We start from the raw sequence: 21,889 nt of genomic DNA, 5'->3' as shown, positions 1-21,889 counted from the left end.
TACTAATAAAATAAGACTAGGAACCAAAAACCAGACGGAATAGTAGGTATAAAGTAAATTGCCCAATGTTTCCAAATTAGTCCAACTTCGTACCTTTTCGGCATAAACCTTATATCTCAGAGAGGTCGTATTTCTTTGGGTTGGTAGTAATGGAATGCTTTCATTATCTAAAATAAAGAACATTTCCCACCAAAAGATCAGTCCAATAATACCACTCACTGGTAAATAGCGCAATACTTCTTCGTGAATCTCCGCTATTTGAATATTGAACATCATAACAATGAATAGGAATGAAACGGCTATAGCTCCTATATGAACTACTGGGAAGATCATAGCGAAAAAGTCGAGACCTAAGAAAAGAAGTAAACCAGAAGTATTGCAAAAGACTGGGATGGGAAACAAAACGGAATGTACCGGATTTTTACCACGTACGGCCATCAAACCAGAGACCAAAGCAGGGCTCGACAAAACAGAAAGTATCATAGTACGTCGTCCTTCCCTGAAATGGAACTTTCATGCTAGTTCTGGCTCCAGCATGAAAGTCGATCTATTACGACCAGCGCGGTTGTTCGTATTTCATTTCCTTCTTCCAAGCCTTAGAACGCACTCACTGAGTTACTTACGGAATCGCAAATATCTTTCCTCTGTCCTGGCGAATTCCAAGAGTGCCTGGCGCCTGATCCGCCCCTGTTCATCCTTGGCGGCGTCTCTAGCCTTCATAGCTTTGAAACTATCTTCTAGGCGCTGCTGTAACGCTCTAATCCGTTTTCATAAAACAGTAGCGGAAATTTAAAATTTTCTTTGAAGGGAGGAAGGAAAGATTTAAAAAACATTTTCAATATATATAGCCAAAAGTTAATACATGATCAATCAAATGAAGCAACAAAATACAAAACATCATTTTTGTGATCATGTCAAAAGATTTGCAAAATAGTCTTCTTCCATCCCTCTCTTATGCATATGACCCCGGCTCTAACCAACGTCCCGGCCTGTCACTCTTATCTGCATCACATGAATAACTGAAATGAGTATGAAACTCAGCAAGTGGAACTCTTACATAGCAATGTACATATACCATACTCTGTAAAACATGGTTTTGAAAACATTAAATACCATCAACTCTGAAACATGAATATCATAGAATGAATAACAATAACGATGGTATTTCTCTTTTCTCTATTGGATTGATATCTATATAGTATCTCTGTCTATGTGCCTCTATCCCATCGATATGAATCGATAACTCTGAGGGATATAAGCCTATGGTCGTTGATCAACTTATTGCATGCAATCTCTGACTATGTATCTATCAATCCAATAAAACATTTAAATTCTCTCTTTCGCATTAAAACAAACACTTTGAAGACTATCTTTTCTCTTGTATTCCCTTTGACATGGTTGAGACATAAAATGCCTCTAATATACAACAAGGTGTATTAATACATAGCATGAATCAAATGGAAGGGAATAACACTTTAAAACCATTGAAACACAATACATATATTATCATGTGAGCACAAGAAATGAAATTCCACTTACAACACTTGGAACCTTGAATCTACTCTCTTGGTACACAACCTACAACAATAAACCATAAACTTCACCATCAACATCTCAAAAATCATAAACCCATACCATAAACTTCATAAAGCTAACACACTCTAAATACCCAAGACTTCTCCCAACACCATAAACCAAGAAATAATCAAAGCCACAAGCTTACCTTAGCTCCTTGAACTCAAAATAACCTTGTTCTCTCTTCAATAATCCAACAAGAAGCTTGAATCTAAGAAATAAAAGAAAGAAAATGGAACCCTAGCTTCCCTTGAGCTGAAGAAATCAAGAATGAGGAGAGAAATGAGGGAAAAGTGAACCAACTCATGTATTTAAGCACTTAAATCCAAAAACACGACTTTACTGTTCACGGACCGCGGGTGCGCTATCCCTTGCACCGCGGGTACGCTATGCCTTCGGTACCTCATCCAAAAATCTGAAACAGTAGACCGCGGGTGCGCTACATTTTGGAGTACGGGTGCACTCTGGTCACTGCGGGTGCACTGAACAATAGAATGCGGGTGCACTCTGGTTACTCTACGCACAGCTTCTCCAAAGATCACCTCCGAAACGCCTTTTCCCTTCATAATTTTGCAAAATGGAAACTACAAAGTTGTAGCTCTATGTCTTTTCTTGAACCTCTCCAAATATCAGATCATTTGGAGGTCTGAGTAAAAAGTTATGCTAAATCTCTCAACATGTGTCACTGGAGGAACGTTGAAACACACGACACACTTCGGGGCACTTTTGGCTTACCTTCTACAATGATTTGAACAAAACTCAAAATAAGAAAGTTACACCTCTATGTCTTAACTAACCACTCCAATTGGCCTCATAACAATTGGCTCAACATACGAGTTACCATGAATTAAATCGCAACGATGCTACAACAACTACACAACAACTATAAACAACAATACTATAAACCATATATCACAACTCTTATCAAAACTATACATAAACTTAACCAAATAGTCCATAAGCATACAAAATTTTAAACCGTACCGTTCACCAGGCTTGGATATTACAGCTGCAGTTCTTCCTTAGCCCTTTTTATGAGATCTTCGTTCTCACGAAGGCGGCGGAGGTGGTCTAAGCGTTCCCGTGCCTCCGCCAAGACATGAGCGTTTGGATAAGATAGACCGGTTTCGTGGGAACCAGAAGCAGCTAAAAGAACGGAATTGTCCCCCGCGGGCGGGGGTGTACTGGACCCCCCATACATTCCTACCGATGAAGAAGGGTAGATTTGCGTAATAACTTGTAGAAGCTCATCCATGAACAGATAGCCTATATAAAATACAATCTTATAAATTACAAGTAAACTTCAAATTTCAAAAAATTTAAACAATATGACCCTCGTTGGAAATGAGATCCTTTTACTAGTGAGATATTGTTCAAAATTGAAAATAAAGTTGTATAACCAGACAACATTAATATCATAAAGAAATTGATGTAGTTCAATCTGAAAAAAGGAATTTGTTTATGTTGAATCCCTCTTTTTCACCACAAAGGGTTTTGGGAGTCGAACCCAATTCAATTCTTCCGGGACCCCTCCACAAATAACGATAAAATTTTTATCTTTTCTACTTGGCTGTACGACATGAGTTTTCAGTATACCAAAGAAAGCCCCGCTGAAGCATTGGAAAAAATGTTGACTTCTAGCGCTATTCAAAAACCATTTGCTTGCAATGCCTTGAGTGGACAGGTAAAACAAACAGTACGCCCACTAGATCCTTCATACTATTACTAAAGTACACTGAACACTCACCCAATCTTGAAAGTGGAGTGGAATCAACCAACTGGCATACCTGTCATCTAGCCTGAAATCCGCTACGCCCCTTCTCTTAAGATATTTCTAGTTAGAGAGAGAGATCACTCCTAAATGGAGCCGTAATCAACTATATGATACCCTCGCCATAAATGATACGATTCCAAGAGACAAAAGCATATTCGGTTAGCTACTTAGGATGAACCATACGGAGGCGATCTCGAACATCAAAATAAAATATTGTCAAAAGAAAGAAGACCTTCCTAAGAGAGATGGAGAACTCACCCCCTCTTCCCTCCTATAAATATAGTTTGCACGAGTTGTAGTAAGCTTATCCTGGAAACAACCTATTGGACAAGGCAAGGAGAGAGGAGATTCAAAATGATTTCATTTAAGAAAAATCTGGAAGAGGAAGCCTCAACCTAGAACAGGCACAGGTCCTACCCATCCTCCGTTCTAATATGAAAATATCAATCCGATCATTGCGATAAGCATTCCGCTATACCATAGCGGGCAAACCGAACGAGTCACTCCCAAGTCCATTAAAGAGTAGACGTTGATAGTCCACTCGGATGGGTACACCACCCAAACATTATGAAGGGTTCAAAAGCAAGCCCCTAAAGTTCTGCATAAATGAAAAAGCACCTTTATGATCCTCCTTTTGATAACAAAGGGGCAGAAGAGTTGTTGGAAGTTTCATCTATCTTACTATCATAAAAAAAAGACCCCTCTTAAAAGGTTCCTCCAACATAAAGTAAAACTGAACCAGGTTCGTAGACCTGCCATTTCTTAGGTTAGGCTGCTGTGTGATGCTTCCTCCATCTCAACGGATAAGCTCAGCTGGCTTACTAAAGATGAACCCCTTGTGAGGCTATTATAGCACGCCACCCGTGCATTAAGATGATTTCACGTGGTTGCGGCAAGACCATTCCCACCCTTTCTGCTGGAAGAACAGCAAGAAGAACTGGGTCTCCCCCCTATATCGTTCTCCGAGTGGGTTAAATAGACTATGACTATATAGGTAGGGGCTTAGCTGCTCCTAGTCAGATAAAATTTCTATACTGGGCTCTCAGCAACCCTGAACTACTAAAAACCTGGCCCTTTGATGTGGTTGCCCTGCCGATGAGAATGATGTTTTGGAACCCACCCTGCAATAACGTGAAGTTGTTAAGTTAAGTAGTAACTAATATCTTTCTCCTTAATAGATCCCTTCCCTTTAGATTGAATTTCGTTCCGTCACCATCCATTCTTACAAAAGAAAGAGGAAAAGACCTATTGAAAAATCTTGATTTAAGCTTAAAAACTTTTAATGGATGGGATAAGGTTTGGATGGAAAAAAGGGCTATTAACAACTGAAATAGCGCTTTAGAAACTTTTTCTTTCAAAATGAAACGTCGATAAAGGACCAATAGCCTATTTTATACGGAAAGCCCAACCTTTATCTTTAATAACTTTTAATAAGCCCTTTCTATAGTTAATATATGCATTCTATTTAGTTTACTGCCGAAATCAGAATAAGAGGAAATATGAGTCAAACAAAGGTGTAAATGAAAGGATCGAACGTGAAGAAAGGACTTTGAAAAGGGGAACGACATGTGAAAACTCGCTCTAAAAGGGGGCTTCCTATACCCGGAGTGGCCAAAGAAGACCTCAATAATCCTGATCTTTGCTCAAATTCTCACGTGTTATTACGTTACGTATATAAGCCGGGGGAATAATGGAATACTGCTTTTTTTAATGGAGCCCTAACTGGAAAAGGAGTCTTGGTTATCCAAAGCATTTCAATCAGGTTTCCCCATGGAGAAGAATCTGCTTCTGTATCGAGCGCTTATACTAGCTCAAAGCGTTGTCTCCGAGGGCTTATTAGGGCCCATTAAGATTCACCAAATACAAGGCACAAGGGCTTTTTCCTGGTTCACCACAGAAGGCAGGTTGTCTGCTAAGTCTATGGTCCGATTCCAACTAATTATATATAATAATCTTTGATCCTTGTCTACAGCCAACTCGATTGCATCGATCCTTCTCTATTCTAGGAGCACCCAATCAAGCCATTCTCTTGTAAAGTGGATGATTTCATCATAACAAAGAGAACCCAGTCAAAAAATAGATCCATTCGCTGAGCTCTGAGCTCCTATGGCAAATCATAATGTGCGCATACTGGGTACTCCGCTTTAGTAGTGCGTTAACTAGTAGTCCACTACTGATTAAGGATTTGATACTGACACCTGTCTTGTCTTATTAACTATAAGCCTTCGTAAAATGTAAAATAAATATATTGGATATGGTATTCCTTAAGTTTAAAACTTTATCAAAGACTCCGTGACTTGGGAAATTCCGAGACCGGGATCAAGCTTACAACCTGTGGATTGTCAAAAAAAGAAGTCGTTTTCCTGCTTGCAGAAAGCCCTTTTCGACAATCTGCTTCATGAATGCGACAGATTCATCAAAAAAACCTGATGTACTATATGTTTCAGCAGATCATAAGCGAGCCTGCTTGTTGATAGCCTTGTAATCATCCATCAACTTCAAGGCGAGTTCGAAAGCTTGACAATTTAATTTGGAGAGCCTACACTTAGTTTCAAAAAGGTTGGTATTAGCATTAGCACTCGCTTAGGTGCTAAAGGTAAAAAGGTAGATATGTAAATCACTTAGTCCTTGAACTAGGGATAAGGCCTATTAATAAAATTCCAATATAGTAGCAGTACTATACTAGTGAAGGAGGAAATCTTAGTCCCACAGGATTCAATGAAGCTATGCCTTTTTCCTCTGCTTAAGGACTATAATGATATTAATTCCTTTAGTTAGAGAGCTGAATGGAAAGGAAGGAGAAAACGGAAGTTATAAACTACTCAGTCAATAGATCTTAGAGGACTGGGCACTGTGCAATCTATTAGTACAAGACTGGCTATCGAAGTCAGAGACTCTACTTATGCTTGCGGAGGGATGTAAGGACTACTTTTATAATTATTTCATTCTTTAGCTCCTTTCTTTATCCGATCCGGCCCGAAAGGAAAAATAAAAAAATAAGTCATGAACCAAACCCCAGTTTTCAGGCTCGCATGAAGCCTTAGGACGAAAGCAATTATTCCTCTCACATTGGGAACTTCGCTCACTTCTTAAAACACTGGAGACTGAGGCGCATTCGCAACAATACATCTATGACTAGAGAATTAGGTATATTAAGAATAGATCTAGCAATACAATCACCAAACTATTAACACTTCCAATACCCATACCATCAACTCAAAGGAAAACCTTTTTGTCACTACGGAGCATAACTGCAACTAAAACTATTACCAGAAAGACAACTATACTGGCACGCGTACTCTTTCCAAAGCTAAAAGCACCTCCTACACTTGAGAACTACTACGCGTTGACAACGCAGCAGACAGTTCCTTTAGTGCATTAGACCTGGAAAACTCGACCGGAGGTGCAACACCCTTGACCGATTTCATTAAATAACGTGGAATTTAAAATTTACTTAAAGAAAAGAAGGATTTAAAAATTCTCTTGACATAAATACATTTTCAATATATATACCCAAAAGTATATACATGATCAATAAAGTGTTGTATCAAAATAAAAAATATCATTTTGTATTGATCATGTAAAAATGCTAACAAAATATCTTTCTTCCTTCCATCTTTTTGTACATATGACCTCGGCTCCAATCAACTTTCCGGCTTGTCACTCTTATCTGCATCACATGAAATAACTGGAATGAGTATAAAACTCAGCAAGTGGAACTCTTACATAACAATATATAAATATCATACTCTTTAAAACATGACTTTGAAATCATTAAATACCATCTAACTCTTGAAACATAGAATAACATAGTATAACGTGACTATAACGATGGTATTTCTCTTTTCTCTGGTGGATTGATATCTAAATAGTAACTCTGTCTCTGTACCTATATCCCATCGATATAAATCGATTACTCTGTCGGGATATAAGCCTATTGTCGTTGATCAACTAATTGCATGCAATCTCTGACTATCTATTTATCAATCCAATAAATCATTTGAACTCTCTTTTGGACACTAAAACAAACACTTTGAGTACTCTTTTCTTTGGCATTCCCATTTATATAATTGAGACATATAAAAGCCTCTAATATACAACAAAGTGTATCCATACATAACATGAATCAAGTGGAAGGGAATGGCACATTAAAACCATTGAAATACAATACATATACTTCATGTGAGCACAAGGAATGAATTCCACTTACTACCAATGGAAAGCTTGATTCTAATCTCTTTGTATAAATCCTACAACAATAAACCATGTATTGAACCATCAACAACTTAATAATCAAATAATCATACCATAAAACCCATAAAACCAACACAATCATAAATTCCATAATTTCCCCCAACACCACAATCCAAAATAACTAAAACCACAAGATTACCTTAGCTCCTTAAATACAAAATGATCTTGTTTTCACTTCAATAACCCAACTAGAAGCTTGAATCAAAGGGACAAAAGAATGAAATGAGAACCCTAGCTTTCCCTTGAACTGAAGAAACAAGAAGAATGGAGAAGAATGAGGGAAAATTTGTGTGTCAACCAATTATAAGCCTTCAAATACCCAAAACACGTTTTTTGTACTGTGCTGGGCGCTCGGGCGGTCATAAACCACCGCCCTAGTGCGGACCATACTGTCCAAGACAAAATTTTCAGAACCGGTGGCGCTTGGGCGGTACTTTCTTACCGCTCGGGCGCCGCTCTGCGCACAGCCGCCTCAAAGATTGCCTCCAAAACGCCTCTTCCCGTCATAATTTGAAAAAGTGGTACACATGAAAGTTGTAGCTCTGTGTCTTAGCTTGCATTTCCAATTAGCCACATGTCATTTGAAGGTCTGAGTAAAGAGTTATGCTCAATCTCCCAACATGTGCCACTGGAGGAACGACGACACACCCATGACAACTTCGGGGCGCTGTTGGCTTGTCTTCCACAATGATTTGAACAAAACTCGAAACATGAAAGTTACACCTTTATGTCTTATCTAACCACTCCAATTAGCCTCATACCAATTGGCTCAACATACAAATTATCATGAATTTAATCGTAACACTGCTACAAAATAACTACACATCATCTATCAACAATACTATGAATCACAGATCGAAATTCTTAACATCAACACTATACTTAAACTTGACCAAGTAGTCAATAAACATATGAAATCTTAAATCGTACCGTTCACCAAGCTTGGATATTACAATCTCCCCTCCTTAAAGAAATTTCGTCTCCGAAATTGACATCACTACGCAAAAAGTTCAGGATACTTTTCTTTCAAATCATCCTCTGGTTCTGTAATGCCCTAGATTTTAGGTGGATAAAATGAAATGATGAAGTGCTGCTTGAAGAATAGACCGCACCCGCGCCCTAGTTTCTACCGCACCCGCGGTGTAAGGGCAGAAAGTAGAGTTTTGACTAAAAGAGAGACCGCACCCGCGGTCAGAAGTGAGCGCACCCGCGGTCGTCGAGTCCAGAATTTTGGATGGAATGCCGTAGCCTGAGCGCACCCGCGGTGAAAAGATACCGCACCCGCGGTGCGACGTGTTGAGTGAAAAATAAAACATGTGTCCTTGCCATGCATATAACATGTAATCTTCCATTCTCCCTTCATTCAGAATGAGACCACCGAAGGAATCCATGGGAGAAATGCTATCAAACCTCTTTCAAGTTTAAAAGATAAGTTGTGCAAGAGCTATTCATCCGATTTTCGATCCGAGATTAGATTCTTGTTCCTCTCCTTAAGAGCCATCAAAGGATGTAAGTTTCTTTACATTTCAGCATGTTTGGGAGTTTACATGTTGGGAAAATTCTGATATGCTTGTAATTATGGGTTCTTGAGATTATTGACATCGTAGAAACGTAAACGAATCGAGAAAGTGATACCATATGTGATTGTTATGAGTTTCTAGCATATATATTGAGTTGAGATGGTGCAGAATTCAGTCTTATGAATTGATGTTGATAAGAATTATGATTATTTCTATTGAGTATTGATATTTGAGGTGATTAGTATCGAGAAACTACGCCGTTATGCCGTCGAATCGTATTGAGATTGATTATTGATTCGTATATGTGTTGATTTGAGTTAGAGATTGATAGAATATATCATGCTAAAGCTTCATTTCACCTTGGATTTGTGATTGTGCAAAATCCAACCAACTGAAATTGAATCCGAGTTTAGATTATTGCTCCTTGCATCACTAGCTTCAAAAGGATGTAAATATTGTTCATTTCCAGCATGTTTCGAAATCTATATGTTGGAGGAATTGTGATTTTATTAGAAATATATGTTCTTGAGTAACTAGAGATCATAACGCCGTAAACGGATCGATTATCGGATGTCTTATGCAGTTCGTATGAAATTCCAGCATGTATTGAGTGGAAAGTATGCAGATTTTCAGAGTTTGAAATGTTTATGATATTGTTTATTCTTTGTGATTTAGTATCGATTGTTGTTGAGTTGATCGGTATCGCAAGATTACGCCGTTATGCCATCGAATTGTATCAAGATTTGATATTGAACCGCACTAGTATTGGTTAAAGTTGGAGATTGATCTTGTGATATTTGACATTGCCATTTCAGATTTATATTGACAAGATTCGACATCGAGACTTCGACTACGACAAAGACTGTGCAACGGAAGGTATAATTCATGTTGATTAGGGAAGATATAACTCGAATTAGATCTGATTTGAGTTTCCCACCAGGATCCCTAGACTTAGATATGAGTCAAGTTAAAGAATAAAAGTCGAAGAGTTTTATCTGTATTCACTAGTGTGTCATAATTACTGATTTATGTGTTATGATTTTGTAATTATTGCATGACATGCATGTATACATGTTTTATACTGGGATTTGTTCTCACCGGAGTTTCCGGCTGTTGTTGTGTCTGTATGTGTGCATAACAACAGGTGGGGCAGGATCAGGGTCACGCAGAGGATGAGAGATCGAGATAGGGTGGAGATCACGGGCGTAGAAGATCACTAGTTGTTTTTACTAGACATGTACTGAATTTCTAAACACTAGTATGTTAATTGTAGTTGAACATGGGAATATTAATTGCAGTTAAATAAGATGACAGTATTTTATATGATGTCTTGTGCTTGTTCATATACATTTGAATAAATGTTAAAAGCAAAATTTTGACCCACATTTTCTAGCAAAGATCCAATTAATCCCAAAGATAATCGAGTTAGAGCCCGGGTCCTCACAGGTTCCCACGTGGCTTCTTCAATCAATTGATTCCTCCAAAGGACTTTAACAATGCGGATCTCTTTGTTTCTCAATACTTTAACTTTGTGATCCAGAATCTGGACTAAAATCTCTTGATACGTCAAATTCGGCGTCAAATATAATGGCTCGTGACGAAGAACATGGGAAAGATTCTCAATATACCTCTTTTGCATGGAGACATGAAAAACATTATGAACTCTATCAAGATCTGGCGGCAAGGCTCACCTGTAAGCTCGATCACCGACTCTGTCCAAGATCTCAAATGGGCCAATAAATCTTGGACTGAACTTTCCCTTTTTGCCAAACCACATCACACCTTTAAGAGGTGCAATCTTCAAGAACACGTGATCGCCAATCTCATACTGCAACGGCCTTCGTCTTACATCAGCATAACTCTTCTGTCTTGACTGTGCTGTCTATATCCTTTCTTTAATAACAGCAACAACATCAGCTGTCTGTTGGACCAACTCTAGACCCAACATTTTTCTCTCACCAATCTCGTCCCAATACAAGGGGGATCTACATTTTCTGCCATAAAGTGCTTCATACGGTGCCATGCCAATCGTCGCCTGGTAGCTGTTATTGTACATGAACTCAACAAGAGGCAGTATGGAATCCCAGTTACCAGGATAGTCGATAGTACAAGCTCTGAGCATATCCTCCAAAATCTGAATAACTCTCTCTGATTGACCGTCGCTCTGAGGATGATGTGTTGTACTGAATGCTAACCGTGTACCCAAGGATCTGTGTAAACTCTTCCAAAACTCTGAAGTAAATCTAGGGTCACGATCAGACACGATCGACACAGGAACACCATGAAGTCTGACAATCTCAGCTCTGTACTCTTTGGCATACTGGTTCATGGAATACGTCGTCTTGACTGGGAGAAAATGCGTTGACTTGGTCAACCGATCAACGATAACCCAAATAGAGTTATAGCTTTTCTGCGTTCTAGGAAGTCCCATCACGAAGTCCATTGTAATGTGCTCCCATTTCCATTGAGGAATCGGCAATGACGGCAATGTCCCAGCAGGTCTCTGGTGTTCGATTTTCACCTGCTGACAAGTTAAACACTGAGAAATAAACATGGCAATGTCCTTCTTCATACTTGGCCACCAATAGAGTCTTCGAAGATCCTGATACATCTTGGTACTACCTGGATGTATCAAGTCTTCGAAGATCCTGATACATCTCGCCAAATATCATCACCAATAGGAATGCATATACGGCCTCTGAATGTCATCAAACCATCTCTATTTATCCCAACCTCTGAATTACTTCTCTCCTCTGCTCTGGCTCTCATCTCTGTCAACTGTACATCATTGGCTTGCTCTCTACGAATCATGTCCGTCAAAGTAGCCCGAATGATCAACGCTGAAAAGCGAGCAATTGTTCCCGATACTACCAAAGCTATCTCTTCTCGTTGCAAGTCTAACAACAACGACTTATGGAATCATAGAACTCAAAGAGGAACTTGACTTACGGCTCAATGTATCCGCTACAACATTTGCCTTCCCAGGTTGGTAACTAATCGTCACATCAAAATCTTTGACAAGCTCTAACCACCGTCTCTGTCGCATATTGAGTTCTTTCTGGGAAAACAAATACCTTAACCTCTTGTGGTCCGTGAAAATTTTACACTTTTCGCCATACAAATAGTGTCTCCAAATTTTCAGGGCGAATACCACAGCTGCCAGTTCCAGATCATGCGTAGGATAATTTTTCTCGTAGTCTTTCAACTGACGAGAAGCATAAGCTATAACCTTACCATGTTGCACCAGTACTGCACCAAGGCCCTTCTTCGACGCATCGGCATAAACAACAAAGTCCTGTGCACCAAAGTGCAGTGCAAGTATCGGAGCCGTTGTCAACCTATCCTTCACTCCTGGAACCCACTTTGGCATTCATTGGACCACTCAAACTTCACAGTCTTCCTCGTCAGATTGGTTAATGGCAGAGAAATTTTTGAAAAATATGAAATAAAACGACGATAATAACCCGTCAAACCAAGAAAACTGCGTACCTCTGATACAGTGGTAGGGATCGGCCACTTCTGTATCACCTCTATTTTTGCTGGATCAACAGCTATACCATCCCTCGAGACAATATGACAAAAGAAAAAAATCTGCTCCAACCAGAACTCACATTACTTCAACTTAGCATACAACCTTTTCTCTCTCAACAACTGAAGAACTACTCTGAGGTACTCTGCATGAAGCTCTCTGGTCTTGGAATAGATCAATATATCATTGATGAAAACAATGACAAAGCTATCCAAATACGGCTTGAACACCCGGTTCATAAGATCCATGAAGACGGAAGGAGCATTAGTCAGACCGAATGACATAACAAGAAATTCGTAATGACCATACCTGGTACGGAATGCCGTCTTAGGGATATTGGACTCCCTAACTTTCAACTGGTAATAGCCAGATCGCAGATCAATCTTCGAAAACACTGTAGCCCCCTGCAGTTCGTCAAAAAGATCGTCTATCCGTGGCAACGGATATTTATTCTTGATTGTCAATTTATTGATTTCTCTGTAATCAATACACAGCCGCAAAGACCCGTCTTTCTTTTTGACAAAGAGAACCGGAGCTCCCCAAGGCGATGAACTCGGCCGTATAAAACCTTTATCTAATAGATCCTGCAACTGCGTCTTCAATTCTTTCATCTCTGTCGGGGCCATTCTGTAAGGAGCTTTGGAAATAAGAACCGTTCCGGGGACTAGATCGATCGTAAACTCTACATCTCTGTCCGGCGGGAAACCCGACACATCATCCTCAAATACATCAGGGCACTCGCTCACAACATCAATATCATCAATATTTAACTTCACAATTATATTCGTATCAACAATCGAAGCCAAAAACCCATCACAACCTCTAAACAACAACTTCTTAGCCTCAAGACATGAAATAAAAGGAAGGACCCGCGAAGTACCTGCACTGGCGAGCATACCTTCCTTATTTTCAGCATCTGCAAATTTCACCGTCTTGGCAACGCAATCAATCACTGCACGATAAGTTTATCGCCAATCCATTCCAAGTATAATATCAACCGCAACCATCGGAATAACAATCAAATCGGCATAAACCACTCGCTCATCAATTTGAACAGAACACGCATACATAATAGACGTAGGACATAACACATCTCCAGAAGGCAATACAACATTAAATTGGAGGGGAAGAACATATGGAACTAAACCCAAAGATCTCAAAAATAATTCAGACATAAAAGAATGAGTAGCACATGTATCAATCAATGTCGTAGCTACTCTGCCTGAAATTAAGATAGTGCTAGAGATCACAGAAGAATCAGGGTTTATACCTTCCTTCTTCATGGTGAAGATGCGACCCTGCACCTTCTCTTTACTCGATCCTCTTGGACATTCCTTGGCGATATGGCCTGCTGTACCACACCGGTAGCACGTGTGAGTACCAAACCTACACTCACCCCTATGAGGCTTACTGCACTTAGGACACAACGACTTCTCTGGATCAAATGGGACTGCCGATACTTTAGAACTCGGCTCTATCTTGCCTTTCCCCTCTTAACTGCCTTTTCCTCTTTGGCTTGAACCCTGACCTCTTTAAGCAATAGCCTGCTGCCTCGCCTGTCTCTCTCTAGCAATATCCTTCTCATCTTGCTCGGCTAACAATGCTTTAGCCACAATCTCTTTAAATGTCACCACCTTTGTGGGGACCCGGGCACTAACTCAATTATCTTTGGGATTAAGTGGATCTCTCCTAGAAAATGTGTGTCAAAATTTTGCTTTTAATATAAAAACACCATTGTATATAAATCATACACAAATGATATCTCTATTTTATTTCAACCGAAGTAAATACATGTATTGATTCATTACAGTCATACAAACTGGCGTTTAAAACAAACAACTACAGATCAACATGTAGAACCACTAGTTCATCGTCTACGCCCGTAATCACCACGCTATCTCGATCTCTCGTTTTGTCTCGACCCTGATCCTGTCCCACCTGTTGTTATGCACACATACAGACACAACAACAGCCGGATACTCCGGTGAGAACAAATCCCAGTATAAAACATGTACACATGCATATCAAGCAATTAAATACAAAATCATAACACTTGAATCAGTAATTATGACACATTGGTGAATACAAATAAAACTCTTCGACTCTTATTCTTTGACTCGACTCATATCTAACTCTAGGGATCCCGGTGTGAATAAGACGTAACAAGTCTCCCACCTACTCTCCCAATCGTGGTGGCGGTACGTCTTATTCCTAGACTTCGGTCATATCTGTATCGAATCTCTACAATCGGAGTCGATCTTCTCCTATGCTTCGATACCACCGAACATCTAGAAAGTTTGGCAAATTTGCCAATGACTCTCCTATCTCAATGCGTGTAAATAAATCAAGATAAAGCACAAGCATAGCAAGGTATAGAAATCTAGTATGTGATATTTGGCAACTCGACTCAAATCTAACTCGAGTTGTATCTTCCCGAATCAACATGAATTATCCCTTGTCGTAGTCTCGGTTGAATAAGTCGAAGTCTTGAAATCTCGATATCAAATATGTTAACACAAATCTGCAACGACATGTATAAATGTACCATATCAACCTCTAACTCAAAGGAACACACATATGGATCAATATTCAATCTCGGTATATTTCGACGGCATAACAGCGTAATCTCGCGAACCAGTCAACTCAAACATCAATAATCAATAACCATAATTCATCCTCATCAACCAATATCATATACAAGTCACAAATCTGTATAATCCCAACCACAAATATGCTGAAATGCATAACAATCTCATACGATCTCATTTCTTCGATCCGGTTTCGATTCTACGTATCTCAACATGTCAAGAACGTATCATATAGCTCAAAATCTTATTTCCCCAACATTATATTTCCAAACCAAGCAAGAACATAATAAAACTTACTCTTTTGAAAGCTTATGATGAGAAGAACAAGAATCTACACTCGGATTGATAATCGGACGGCTAGATCTTTCACAATTCAAAATCTAAGCTATGATGAAAATTGTAGGAATTTCTGAAGCCCTCTCCGTTCTTCTCCTGCATAATGAAGTCATGAAGTACAAATCATATATATATCTTGCATGGTAAGGGGGAAGTGGCTTATTCTTTGTTCAACACGTCTCACGCATATGCGCGACCATCACCGGCGCATATGCGCGAGACGCTCTGTCTCGGCACTTGACAATTTCAGCTGCTGGCGCATATGCGCGCCCTCTATCGGCCCATATGCGCCAACTTTTCTGGACAAACACTGCTCGAGACCTTAGTATCGGCACATCTTGGAACCACACAGCTCGCGCATATGCGCGCCCACCAGCCGCGCATATGCGCGAGACCTTCTGTCCTCGCACATATTCAAAACTCAACAATTCGAATCCAATCTCGACGCGCTCTCTCTATAATCAGTTCAATCAATCAAATACTCATCTCAGATTAACAGTATAAAATCTCGAGCTTTACATTTCTCCCCCTCTAAGATATGATTTCGTCCCCGAAATCTCAGACAATCAATCAAAGCTTGTAAAGGAAGCAATATACTCAAAAGCTAAATAAATACTCACGTCATGAAAATAATTCTGGATATTTCTGTCTCATCTTTGATTCTGTCTTCCAGGTCGCTTCTTCAATGCCATGATGACTCCATTGAACTTTCACCAGCGGCATTGTCTTCGTTCTGAGTTGTTTGTCTTTCCAATCAAGAATCTGAATTGGCTGTTAAAATATAACTCAAAGTTTCATCGAGTTGGGCCTCGTCAGGCTGAAGAATATGAGAAGTATCTTGCAGATATTTCCGCAACATCGATACATGAAAGACATCATGTATCCTATATAGAGAAGGAGGAAGAGCAAGACGATATGCACGATCGCCAATCTTTTCAAGAATTTGGTACGGACCGATGTATCTAGGAGACAACTTACCGTGTTTGCCAAATCTGACAGCACCTCTGAAAGGAGAGATCTTCACGAATACTCTGTCTCCCTGTTCAAACACTAACGGCCGACGACGTATATTCGCATACTTGGCTTGTATATCCTGAGCTGTCTTCATTCTTTTCTGGATCAGTCTTACTTTATCAGTCATCTCTCGGATCATATCAGGCCCAAGCTCTGGTACTTCTGAGATGTCATCCCAATACAGCAGAGATCTGCACTTCTTTCCATATAAAGCCTCAAACGGTTCCATCTCAATGCTCGTCTGATAGCTGTTGTTGTACGAGAATTCACAAAGAGGGAGTGAATCTTGCCAACTAGTGCCAAAATCTAGCACTACAGCCCTTAGCATATCCTCTAGTGTCTGGATAGTCCGCTCTGACTGTTTGTCTGTCTGGGGATGGTAAGCACTACTCAGGTGCAATGTCGTACCTAAAGCCTGCTGCAGACAGTGCCAAAAGTGTGAAGTGAATCGTGGATCACGATCTGATATGATTGACTTCGGCACACCATGCAATCTGACTATCTCTCTATCATATATCGCTGCCATCTGATCATATCGATACGTCATTCTGTATGGAATAAAACATGCTGATTTGGTCAATCTGTCTATCACAACCCGAATCGCATCACAACCCCGGGATGATCGTGGTAACTTCGTAACAAAGTTCATGGAAATGTGATCCCATTCCATTCAGGAATAGATAAACTCTGAAGTAAACCTCCGGGTTTCTTTCTCTCGTCCTTCACCTGTTGGCAATTCAAACACTTAGATACAAATTCTTCAATATCTGATTTCATCTTTTTCCATCAAAACTGTGTTTTTAGATCGTTGTACATCTTTCTGCCACCAGGATAAATACTGAACCGACTACAGTGCGCTTCTGATAGAATCTGTTGTTTCAAATCTGAAACATCTGGCACCACCAGACGGTTATCTAAATATAGAACATGATCATGTACCTGATACTATGAGTGATGTTCCGATTTGACCATCTGAATCGACTTCTGAACATTTTGATCATTTTTCTGTGCTTCTTTAATGCGAAAAATAAGATCTGGTTCCATTTGAATCGCAACAAGTCGCAATGGTCTACAATCTGTATCAAATACTAATCCAGACAAACAGCAATTCTCAATCAAATTAGAAACTCCTTTCGTCGATAAGGATAAAGCACATACTTTTCGACTCAAGGCATCTGCTGCATTTGATTTTCCTGGATAATACTTGATCTCGCAATCAAAGTCTTTCAGCAGATCAAGCCATCTTCGTTGTCTCATGTTCAATTCTGACTGAGAAAACAGATACTTCAGGCTTTTGTGATCAGAAGAGATTTCAAACTTCTCGTCGTAGAGATAGTGTCGCCATATCTTGAGTGCAAATACAATGGCCGTCAATTTAAGATCATGAATTGGGTACCGAGTCTCGTGTGGCTTCAACTGTCCCGAGGCATATGCAATCACATGTCCTCGCTGCATAAGAATACATCCTAATCATTTGTGAGATGCATCACAATATAAAATGAAATCACCCGTACCTGAAGGTATCCTCAATACTGGAGCACTGGTCAATAGTCTCTTCAACTCCAAGAAGCTAGACTCACAAGCTTCAGACCACACAAATGGCGCATTCTTTTGTGTCAACTAGGTAATCGGCTTCGCGATACTGGAAAAATCTTTGATGAATCGTCGATAGTACCCTGCTAAACCCATGAAACTGCGTATCTCTGGCACAGAAGTCGGTCTAGGCCAACTGATTACAGCTTCAACTTTACTTGGATCAACAGAAATACCGTCTCCAGATATGATATGCCGCAAAAAGACAACCTGTCTCAGCCAAAACTCGCATTTTGACAGTTTAGCATATAATTTCTCATTTCTCAGTGTCTGCAACACAATTCTTAAGTGTTCGGCATGCTAAAACATACTCTTGGAATATACCAAAATGTCATCGATAAAAACAATTACAAACTCATCCACATATTTCTGAAAGACATGATTCTCAGTCCCATAAACACCGCTGGAGCATTGGTTAAACCGAAAGGCATGACAATAAATTCATAATGTCCGTACCTGGTTCGGAATGCTGTCTTCGGTATATCAACATCTCGGACTCTCAGCTGGTGATATCCAGATCTCAGATCGATCTTGGAATAGACATAGGATCCCAGCAACTGATCAAATAAATCGTCGATACGAGGCAATGGGTATTTGTTCTTTACCGTCGCCTTGTTCAGTTGCCGGTAATCAATACACAATCTCATCGAACCGTCTTTCTTTCGCACAAATAGCACTGGAGCGCCCCAAGGAGATACACTCGGTCGGATATATCCCTTGGCTAGAAGATCTTCTAGTTGTGTTTTCAGTTCTTTCAGTTCAATATGTGCCATTCTGTACGGAGCTCGGGATATAGGAACAGTACCTGGAATGAGATCGATGCTAAAATCTACCTCTCGAGCTGGAGGTAACCCTGGAATCTCGTCGGGGAATACATCGGCAAACTCACGTACCACTAGAAGATCTGCCAATGACGGGCTCGCTTTCAGTAGATCTACTGAATAGACAAGGACCCCTTCTGCTCCTCTCTATAACAATCGTGTCATCGTCAAAACAGATACTAAGGGAATCCGAGATCTGGAACCCTTACCGTAGAATTTCCATTCGTCAGCCATCTCTTGTCTGAACCTGACAATCTTCTGGAAACAATCTACAGTGGCTCGGTACTTTGTTAACATATCAATACCGACAATACAATCAAAATCAGATAGCCCAATCACAACACAATCTAACTCAATCTCGTGACCATCGAACTGTAGCATACACTGTCTAATTGAAGTCACGGATATAAGAGCACTTACCAACGGAGAAGTAACAGACACTACAGCAGATAATGACTCGACAGGCAATAAGAGTAACAATGCAAAGCATTCTGATATGAATGTATGAGATGCACCTGTATCTATCAATACATAGGCAGGATAGCCGCAAAGAAAACAGTTACCTGCGATCACATCATCTGGTGCATCTTGGGCCTGCTCTTCTGTCAGTGCAAATACTCGAGCCTGCTGTCTAGGAGGCTGGCTCCCTGTCTGGCTACCTCTGGCTCGGGGCTGGGTCTGTGTAGGGGTTGGTTGAAAGGAATGAACAGATGAAGCTTGCCTCTCAGGCTGATTTACGGAACCAGATGCTCCTACACTCTGAGCTTGCTGTACCCATTTCTGTGGACAAACCCTCGCGAAGTGTCCCTGCTGTCTGCTGATATTGCAGTGACCCATCACACCCTGACACTGCTCGGTAGCATGTCTACCTCCACAAGAGCTGCAATACACACCTGTATATTCTGTACCCTGACCAGGACCTCTCTGTCGTGATCCACTGGAGCTCGTCGAACTGCTCCCTGATCTCTTGAACTGTTTGCCTTTCGCTTTCAGCGGGTCTTTTCTCCCGCTGCTACTACCACTGCTCTCGAATCTGGAAGGAGGCTGAAAAGAGGGCTGTGGTGGTCTTGGAACTGGAGCAGCATACGATAGTCCTCGTTGCTTAATCAGGCCCGCTTCCGCTCCCTTGGCTCGGTTCAAGGCATCTGCAAAGTTGTTCGGTCTGCCGGTGTTCACCAAGGTAAAGATATCAGGATTCAAGCCATTGATAAACTGATCTGCAACGGCCTCGTCACTCTCTGCCACGTGAGGAGCAATTCTGAGCAATGCAGAGAACTTAGCAACATATTCTTCGATTTTCAGCTGTCCCTGTCTCAAATTGGCAAATTCAGCGCCTTTGTCTTTTCGGTAGGACACGGGAAAGAATCGTTGATAGAACTCTACTTTGAAAACTTTTCAAGTGATCTCTGTGTCACGATGCTCCAAGGCTCTTTTCGTGGTAAGCCACCAGTTCTTGGCAACTTCTTGCAGTTGATGTCCAATAAGTTTAACTCGTCTCTCGTCAGTGTAGTCAAGAGATTCAAATAACCTCTCGATGTCATCGAGCCAACTTTCACATTCAACTGAATTTTCTGGGCCCTTCAGTGTCGGTGGTCGGAATGACTGAAACCGTTTTAACAAAGTCTCCATCGGTGTAGCGGTCACATCCATCGGATCATTGGATGTACTGCCCTGTTCTGGTGCCCGACCTGCTACTGGTTGCGGTACTCGTCGAGGAGGCATATCTGATTATCAAATTGATTAGTACACAATCTATACAATCTGTCTCAGTCCTCCTCTGATCATATACCTCTGATCCAGAATCGGTTCTGATTCAGTCTTTGCAACTAGATGCTGTAATCAACTCAGATAACAATACAACATATAATATTGAAAGCAATAAATCATGCTAGCACAATCAGAGCAAGGAAGAAAAATTCAATCTGCCCCCACTCATTCTATTCTATTTCAGTCTAAAGGATCTATCGCTCTGATACCACCTGTTGTGGGGAGCCGGGCTGGAACTCAATTATCTTTGGGATTAAGTGGATCTTTGTTAGAAAATGTGGGTCAAAATTTTGCTTTTAATATAAAAACACCATTGTATATAAAATCATACACAAATGATATCTCTATTTTATTTCAACCGAAGTAAATACATGTCTTGATTCATTACAGTCATACAAACTGACGTTTAAAACAAACAACTACAGATCAATATGTAGAACCACTAGTTCATCGTCTACGCCCGTAATCACCACGCTATCTCGATCTCTCATTTTGTCTCGACCCTGATCCTGTCCCACCTGTTGTTATGCACACATACAGACAGAACAACAGCCGGATACTCCGGTGAGAACAAATCCCAGTATAAAACATGTATACCAGTGTTTTTATAACCGGACCGTTAATCGAACCGGTCAAGCCTTAAAAAATGGTTCAACCGGTTCCACCGGACGGTCGAACCGGATCAATAAAATTAATATTTTATTTATTTTATATAATAAATAAAATAGTAAAATATTGATTATTTATGTTTTTATAGTTTTTACTTAATTTTTAAGATGAAAATTACAACAAATATCCAAATAAACATCACTTTTCAAATTCAAAAATCCAAATTACACCTAACATTTAACCAAATAGTGATGACCAAGTTTAAGTGCCCAAGAAAACATCAAGTTTAATTATACAAAAAATTAGCAAACATCAAGTTTCTTATACAAAAAAGTATCAAACATCCAGTTTCAACTTTCAAGTTGCATCCTTTGATGCCCACACCGCATCCAATTCTTGAAGTGTTCTTTCGTAGTCATTATCATCTTCATCCCCACCATCCAAAAGTTCTTCCAAGTCCAAAGAAGGTGTTTCTTGCATTTCACCAACACCTTTATCTAAATATTTTT

At 40.1% G+C, this 21,889-nt stretch overlaps 1 long non-coding RNA gene across 1 annotated transcript in view; it reads right to left on the bottom strand.

The window, feature by feature from the left end:
* The window catches only part of LOC140983719 (uncharacterized), a 112,973-nt gene that overhangs the window by 84,574 nt on the left and 6,510 nt on the right, over positions 1-21,889 (bottom strand). The window contains exon 2 of the long non-coding RNA XR_012176495.1: positions 7,560-7,750. This is a non-coding gene — a long non-coding RNA (uncharacterized lncRNA). The remainder of the gene's footprint in view (positions 1-7,559; positions 7,751-21,889) is intronic.

Source organism: Primulina huaijiensis, chromosome 9, assembly GCF_012295235.1.
Source record: "Primulina huaijiensis isolate GDHJ02 chromosome 9, ASM1229523v2, whole genome shotgun sequence".
Classification (NCBI taxonomy): domain Eukaryota; kingdom Viridiplantae; phylum Streptophyta; class Magnoliopsida; order Lamiales; family Gesneriaceae; genus Primulina; species Primulina huaijiensis.
This window is presented reverse-complemented; position numbering and strand designations above follow the sequence as displayed.